The sequence below is a fragment of the Platichthys flesus genome, chromosome 9, assembly GCF_949316205.1.
Source record: "Platichthys flesus chromosome 9, fPlaFle2.1, whole genome shotgun sequence".
NCBI classification, from domain to species: domain Eukaryota; kingdom Metazoa; phylum Chordata; class Actinopteri; order Pleuronectiformes; family Pleuronectidae; genus Platichthys; species Platichthys flesus.
Window position 1 is genome coordinate 27,217,840 of NC_084953.1, and position 8,620 is coordinate 27,226,459.

An 8,620-nucleotide genomic window follows, 5' to 3' on the forward strand; every position below is an offset into this window, starting at 1 on the left:
CCGCTCCCTCTCCACCCCACCTTTGCTTCCTTCTCTCATTACCCCCTGTCTTTTCTCCTCATCTCACCCATTTTATCCCTCTTTTTCCTCCATTGCCTGTTCCTTTCCCTCTGTCCTTGTCATCCGCCTCACCCGTCCATTAACCATTTCAACCCCCGACATCACTGGCTCCCTATAACTCCTCTCCCATCATCACAGCCAGAGGGGATAAATTAAAGTGAGCAATCTACCCTCAAACTGAAGTTAGGGGAAGGGGTGGGGGGGGGGGACTTAGCCTGACTTTGTAAAACTTTTGATGAATAACAGGGCTGATGGCCGTTGCCATTCAAAATTGACATTACATCACGGCTGACGCTTTTTTGTCCAAAGCGACTTACAATTAGTACACTCAACATTCATGAGGGGCCATTTAGGGGTTCAGTATCTTGCCAAGGACACTTAGGCATGCAGATGGGAGAGAGTGGGGTTTGAACCAGCAACCTTCTTGTTGGAGAACCATCACTCTAACCACTAGGCCACACCGCCCGACATCATTAGACGGTCATTGACACATGCTGTTAGCTGCGGCCTGTGATCATCGATTCCTGCGTTGTGGCAAATATGTATGTAGGTTGATGAGCTGCTAATCATTTCATTTGAATACCATAGCTATGATATATAACAAAGACACTACCAGCAAAACTCCATGAAAGTGTCACTGTGTTATCACAACGAGCTGATTGGCTTCGGCCAATCAGTTCGTTGCTCCCTCACTGCGAGCTAAACACTCATCAAAAACACGACTGTTTTCCGTCCTGGCTCCTAAATGGTGGAATGAGCTCCCCATTGACATCCGGACATCAGAAAGTTTACACATCTTCCGCCGAAAATTAAAAACATACCTCTTTCGACTTTACCTTGAATAAATAAAAAAAAAATTAAAAAAAAAAACAACCACTAACAACTTTTTGAAACTAACACTTTAGTAGCACTTAAATGGCACTTACTTATAGCACTTTGTAGTTTTGCTTTATTTGAAGAAATTGTATTTTCTTGATTCTTGTCGTCCTTGGTATGTACCCTCGGGTTTGAATGCACTTATTTTAAGTCGCTTTGGATAAAAGCGTCAGCTAAATGAAATGTAATGGAATGGAATGAATAAAGCCTGTTCTAACCTGCTTCCTTCATGAGCAAAACAAACACAACAAGTTAGGTGATTTCACACAAGAGACATTTACAGTAACAGTGGATCACATGACTACTTGTATATGAAAAGGGTGGTTTGTAGCGAAAAAAATCCTGATTAATGGTCAATATTTAGATTTGAGGTCCTGCAGCTTTAATGCTTCGGTTCATTATGTGCTGCTACATGCTATATGTGGCTAACAAGTTCCCAATATCAACTTGTAACATATCAATGTTCTACATCCAGATTTGTTTTTCTTGAACCTGTGTGACAAAAAAGAGTATCAACACGGCAAAGGAGGAAATAATATTACTATGAAACTTGGTAGATGGATGTGAAATGGGTTAGTTACAAGACAATGCATTTTAGATTTTATTTTTCTTCAATGTTGACTTTTTCAACATGGATCTCGACAAAAATAAAACATCAGGCATGTGTAAGGGACTGATATTGAGAGTATTCAATTTAGTGCAGATCCAAATATAAATCTGGATCTAAAAAAGGAGGAATTTTAGGAGAAATAATAGTGCAATGCAGATATGTCACACTTTAGTTTTACGTCTGTGATATTTTGGTTCAGGAGGGTTTTTATCTCTAGAGTAAATAGCTTTCCCTCATCTGTCTGCAAGGACCCTGATGAACCCTCAGGACTCTGCTGCTCTGCAGACGCTGCATCTGCAGGGCAGGAGAGTGAAGATGTGATATTATGTCATCACATAAATTAATCAATCATCATAGACCCATGAACTGTGCAGTGTGCCTTCCATTCAGCAGATTCCCTTCCATTTTCCGCTGGTTTGATTTCCACCAGTGTACATTGATTGAAGTCAAACAGCCGACCATTAACCTGTTGTTTCTTTCAGCTGCAGCAGAGATTTTACAACTGGAATTTTAGCCTCAATCAGAAAAATCTGCCAATGTGACAATTCTGCATGGCAACTGAGCAGCTGTGCTCTGCCTTTCTTCCTCTTCTGCTTCCCAGTTATTTGGTCATCAAACGGCTGATTTAGCAGTTTAATGGAACAAAGCTTGATTACATCCTTCTACTTTGTCTTTCCTCCGCTCCTTGTTTTTCCATCCATCCATCATCCAAAGTCCATTTACAGCCTAACCTTTGGAGGGTCTTGGGGGAGTTGGAGCCAGCAAATAACAGGGCCAATATACAGACACACACAACCATTCAGTCTTACATTCACACATACAGTCAATCAACAGACTCTAGGATTCACTGTGAGCGAGTGGTGCAGTTGTTATAACACACAACAGATGCAACAAGAACAAAAACAATAACAAAATTAACATGTCCGGATGAAAAATCGGTGCCACACGAAGAAAACACCAACGAAGAAGTCAAGAGAGTTTGTGGTCATAAGAGCCGATGCTGCTGTTGTCGAAGTTTTTTAAACAAAATCAGTTGATCTCTGCAGAGGAATAATATGTTGCATTCTGCCTCTGCCTGCTGCACCAGGCCTCGCCAGAATGCTGCTGAGAATTGGATGCTGTTGTAACCATAGATATATATGAAGTCTAGATGTCTTGGCCAACGGAGTCGAACGTCCGCACATGGCGGCCATCTTGCCACAGGCAGCTCGCCCACCCATAACATTGTGTTGTAGTGGTACGTACTTTTTAATTAACCATAACTTGCTAAATTCTCAACAGATTTTTAAATAGTTCGGTTTGTTACAAACGTCAGAGATGTAGTTATGACACTGCATACTTATGAATAATTATGTTATTTTCAAAAAATAGAATAATGTTCTATATAGGTACAAGATTTCCCTTTACAAATATACATCAATATTTTATTTTTATATTTAAAAAGTACATGTACCACTACCAACACAATATTATAGGTGGGCGAGCTGCCTGTGGCAAGATGGCCGCCATGTGCGGACGTTCGACTCCGTTGACCGGAAACGCGGATGAGACATCTAGTCTTTATATATATATATATCTATGGTTGTAACGCGTCCAAGCAGAGAACCCCCTCCTGCGTTGTGCATGTGGAAGAGGCAACCTATGGAGAACCAATTCTTCAGAGATCCTCCACAGGACAACGGTTTAATCAACCTGAGCCTAATCAGCACGTCTTTAGACTGTGAGAAGAAGCCCCCCTGTGTGTAAAAGTATATTTCATGAACAAAACAAAAAACTGTTAAGGGAGAATGTGTCTTTCAAAAGTAATGGCAGTTGGCGTGTGTCACCGAGTCAGGAGACAGAGCGGGCTGCATTGATCGCACAAAGCACTCCACCGCGAGACTCGCTGGCCTCTGTGGCAGACATTACGGTAAGCGTGCTGCGTCATTTCCTGTTTTCTTGCCACTGGTGGTGGTCGCTCTGCGAATTAGCTCCGCTGCTAAACACAACTGTTTCCCTGTAGCACTACGGCTAAAATCACCGGTCTGTAGTTAAACACTCGCACATACCAACCCTTATTCTATCGTGCTTAGTGATTCTGTGTTCTGTCTGAGCTCACCTTCGTAGCTATATAGCAGCGATGTCTTCTCTCTCTCCCTGTTGCTCTACTGCTCTCTCTTGCTCCGAGTGTCTAATGTTTACCTACTCCTCTGCCTCCCTTAACAGTAGTGGTACATGTAATAAATGTAGTGTGTTGATAGCGATGGAGGCTCGGCTTAGCGACTTAGAAGCTCGGCTCAGCAGCTTAGAAACTCCGTTAGCTGTAGTTAGCCGGCTCCCGCTAGCCGCGGAGCCACCTAGCTTAGCACGTAGCTTAGCCTTAACGAGCAGTCCCCAGACTAGTCCCGTGCAGCCGGGAGCCCAGGGCAGATGGGTGATGTTCCAGAGGGGGCATAGTGCTAGACTTAGAAAGCCCACGATTAAAGAGCCACCAGCTCACGTTTCAAATAGATTCTCTCCACTCAGCGAGGCACCCGCTGATAAACAAACTCTGATTATTGGCGACTCGGTTCTGAGAAACGTCAGGTTAGCGACACCAGCGACCATAGTTAATTGTATCCCAGGGGCCAGAGCCGGCGACATCGAATCTAAACTTAAGTTAATGGCTAAATCTAAAAAAGGTAAATACAATAAAATCGTAATTCACGTCGGCAGCAACGACTCCCGGCTTCGTATGTCGGAGGTCACTAAATTGAATGTTGAGTCGGTGTGTGCTTTTGCTAAAACGATGTCGGACACAGTAGTTTTCTCTGGCCCGCTCCCTTATACAACAGGTGATGACATGTTTAGCCGCATGTTGTCTTTTAACCGCTTGCTGTCGAGGTGGTGTCCTGTAAACGGCGTGGGCTTTATAGATAATTGGCTAACTTTTTTGAGAAAACCTGGTCTTGTTAGGAGAGACGGCGTTCATCCCACTTGGGATGGAGCAGCTCTCTTATCTAGGAATATTACTAAGTCTATAACATGACAACCCATAGTTGGGACCAGGAAGCAGAGCTGCAGTGCTAAACACTTCTCTGCGCTCCCTCTGGATCAGTCACAAAACCCCATAGAGATTGTGTCTGTTCACCGTCCGATTAAATTATTGAAATTAAACAATAATAGAGCGAGAACTCCACACAAAAATTTAATACAAATTAAAACAACCTCTGAAACAATACAGGAAACCCAGACTTTTAAATGTGGTCTTTTAAACATTAGATCACTGGAAAAAAAGGCTCTTTTAGTTAATGAAATAGTCTCTGATTACAACATAGATTTATTGTCCCTCACTGAGACGTGGCTGCATCCTGATGATTATGTCAGTCTAAATGAATCTACTCCCCCCAGTCATATCAATTCACAGGTTCCTAGAGAAATTGGGCGAGGAGGTGGAGTTGCTGCTATTTTTAACTCCAGTCTATCAATTAATCCTAAACCTAAACTCAGCTACAAGTCATTTGAATGTCTGGTTCTTAGTCTTCCACGCCAATCCAGGAACCACCAACAGCCAATCATATTTGCCGTAGTTTACCGTGCTCACAGGGCTTATACTGAATTTTTAAAGGAATTCCCTGAGTTTTTATCAAACTTAGTCCTAAAGACCGATAAAATTATTATTGTTGGTGACTTTAATATTCATGTTGATAATAATAAAGATTGCCTTAGCGTAGCATTTATTTCAATACTAGACTCTATTGGTTTCAGTCAGTGTGTGCACAAACCTACTCATTGTGGTAACCACACACTTGACCTTGTATTATCGTACGGTGTCGCAATTGAAAATTTAACAGTACTTCCGCGCAATCCAGTTCTATCAGACCATAATTTAATAACCTTTGATTTTTCAATAACTGAATATATGCCACTAATAAAAAATTCATTTTCTAGATGTCTACCTGATAGTGCTGTAGCTAAATTTAAGGAAATAATCCCAATTACATTTAAACCCGTATTAGCAGTAGATATAAACAACAAATTCTTTAAAACCCTGAGCTCCATTGAGATCGACCACCTCGTCGATAGCTCTGCAGACTCATTACGATTAACATTAGACTCAATAGCGCCTCTAAAAAAGAAAAATGTCAAACATAGTAAATTAGCTCCGTGGTATAATTCCCAGACAAATGAGTTAAAACAATTATCAAGAAAACTAGAAAGGAAGTGGCGCTCCAGCAACAATGTTGAAAACATCATAGACTGGAAGAATAGTGTTAAAGAATATAAAAAGGCTCTCCACAAAGTAAGAGCCGCCTACTATTCAAAACTAATAGAAGAGAATAAAAATAACCCCAGGTTTCTCTTCTGCACTGTAGCCAGGCTGACAGAGAGTCACACCTCCACCGAACCCAGTATTCCTCCATCCCTAAATAGCAATATCTTTATGACCTTTTTTAATGATAAAATTCAAACTATTAGAAATAAAATCAACCATCTCCTGCCCTCAATTGGCACTAATACCCTCCCAACAACAGAGATCTCAGAAACGGCTGAGAATCCTACCCATTACTTAGACAGCTTCTCTCTGATCACCCGTGATCAGTTTACCAAATTAATCTCAGGTTCTAAACCAACAACCTGTATCTTAGATCCCATTCCTACCAACTTACTTAAAGACATTCTGCCCCTAATTGATAGTTCGTTACTTAACATTATCAATCTGTCATTATCATCAGGTTATGTACCACAGTCTTTTAAAATAGCTGTCATCAAACCCCTACTCAAAAAACCCACCCTAGACCCAGAGGTTTTAGCCAATTACAGACCAATATCTAACCTCTCCTTCATTTCTAAAATCTTAGAAAAAGTGGTAGCCAATCAGCTGTGTGAGTTTCTCCAGGAAAATAATATATATGAAGACTTTCAATCGGGGTTTAGAGCCAATCACAGTACAGAGACAGCCTTGGCAAAAGTCACTAATGACCTTTTAATAGCCTCAGATCAGGGACTTGTGTCTGTCCTCGTTCTGTTAGATCTCAGTGCAGCATTCGACACAATTGACCATCAAATTTTATTACAAAGACTAAAACAGTTAATTAACATTAATGGAACCGCCCTTAACTGGTTTAAATCGTATTTTTCTGATCGCTCCCAATTTGTGCAAATTAATGATGAGTCATCTGTGCGCACCAAAGTTAATCATGGTGTTCCACAGGGCTCTGTGCTCGGCCCAATTTTATTCTCATTATATATGCTTCCACTAGGAAACATTATCAGGACACACTCGGTAAATTTCCACTGCTATGCGGATGACACCCAGTTATATTTGTCAATAAAACCTGAACAAAGTAATCAATTAACTAAACTTCGAACATGTCTCAAGGACATAAAAACCTGGATGACCCGCAATTTTCTCTTATTAAACTCAGACAAAACAGAGGTTATAATACTTGGCCCCAAACACCTTAGAGATGCATTATCTAATGATATAGCTGCGCTAGACGACATTGCCCTTGCTTCCAATGAAACAGTCAGGAACTTGGGAGTGATCTTCGATCCTGATTTATCCTTTAATAGTCACTTAAAACAAATTTCTAGGACCGCTTTTTTCCACTTGCGTAATATTTCAAAAATTAGACATGTCCTTTCACAAAAAGATGCAGAAAAACTAGTCCATGCCTTTGTTACATCGAGACTGGACTATTGTAATTCATTATTATCAGGCTCCAGCAGGAAGTCGTTAAAGACTCTACAGCTTGTCCAAAATGCTGCAGCACGTGTCCTGACGAGAACAAAGAGAAGAGAGCACATTTCTCCAATATTAGCATCGCTACACTGGCTTCCAGTTAAATCTAGAATAGAATTTAAAATTCTCCTCCTCACCTTCAAGGCCCTTAATAATATAGCGCCTTTATACCTTTAAGAGCTGTTAATACCTTATAAACCCACTAGAGCACTCCGCTCCCAGAATTCAAGCCTACTTGTCGTCCCTAAATTCTCTAAAAGTAGAGTAGGAGCCAGAGCTTTTAGCCATCAAGCCCCTCGGCTGTGGAATAATCTACCACTTTCAGTTCGGGAGGCAGTCACCATCTGTTCGTTTAAAAGTAGGCTCAAAACCTTCCTTTTTGATAAAGCTTATAGTTAGAGCTAATTAGTGCGCCAGAACGTTACTTGTTCTATTTTATGACACATGACACACGGAGCTTCTCTTTCCAGCTTCTCCTTCCTCTTCTCCATCCCTATCCCCCTTCCCCGGAATCCCTTTGCTTTATCACCCGCAGATCCAGGGCCTCTGTGGCCGCACCATGGATTACGGTTTGTGGATCGCGCACCGGGGGTCGCGGTGTTGGATCCAGTGTGGCGGATTCTGAGTCATGTGGGCTGATCGTGGTGCTGGTGGCGGACCCTGTGTCGCGTTGGCATTGGGCGTGGGCGGTGGACCAGGACCGCAGTGGTGGCTTGTGATGGGTCCTCCTGGTGGGCGGCGGTGGACGGTGACTGAGGACTGAAGTGGCGTCTGGTCTGGATGGTGGATCGTGGTCTAGATGGTTGCTGAGCATGGACTGTGCTTCATCAATGCTGCTAGAGACTTTGATTATTGATGATGTTCTCCTGCACGTGGCATCTATTGCACTTCTGTCCGTCCTGGGAGAGGGATCCCTCACATGTGGCTCTCTCTGAGGTTTCTACATATTTTTACCCTGTTAAAAGGGTTTTTTGTAGTTTTTCCTTACTCTTGCTGAGGGTTAAGGACAGAGGATGTCACACCCTGTTAAAGCCCTATGAGATGAATTGTAATTTGTGAATATGGGCTATACAAATAAAATTTGATTGATTGACATGTCTCTTTAGATTAGAACCAGCGCAATCGTTCACACCGGCAAGGCTGATCCGAGGCCACGGGTGGAAGCAGGGACGGCTCCTCGCATAGGTGACATAGGCGGTTGCCTAGGGTGCAAAATGCAGAGAGGGCGGCACAAGAGACTGATTTATTATGATGTGACACTTGCAGTATAAATCAATATATTTACGTCACAACATCATCAGCACCGGAGATAGAATCCCCACGAAAGCAGTCCGCCTCCTTTCCGCGACCATTATAAATAATTGGACTGT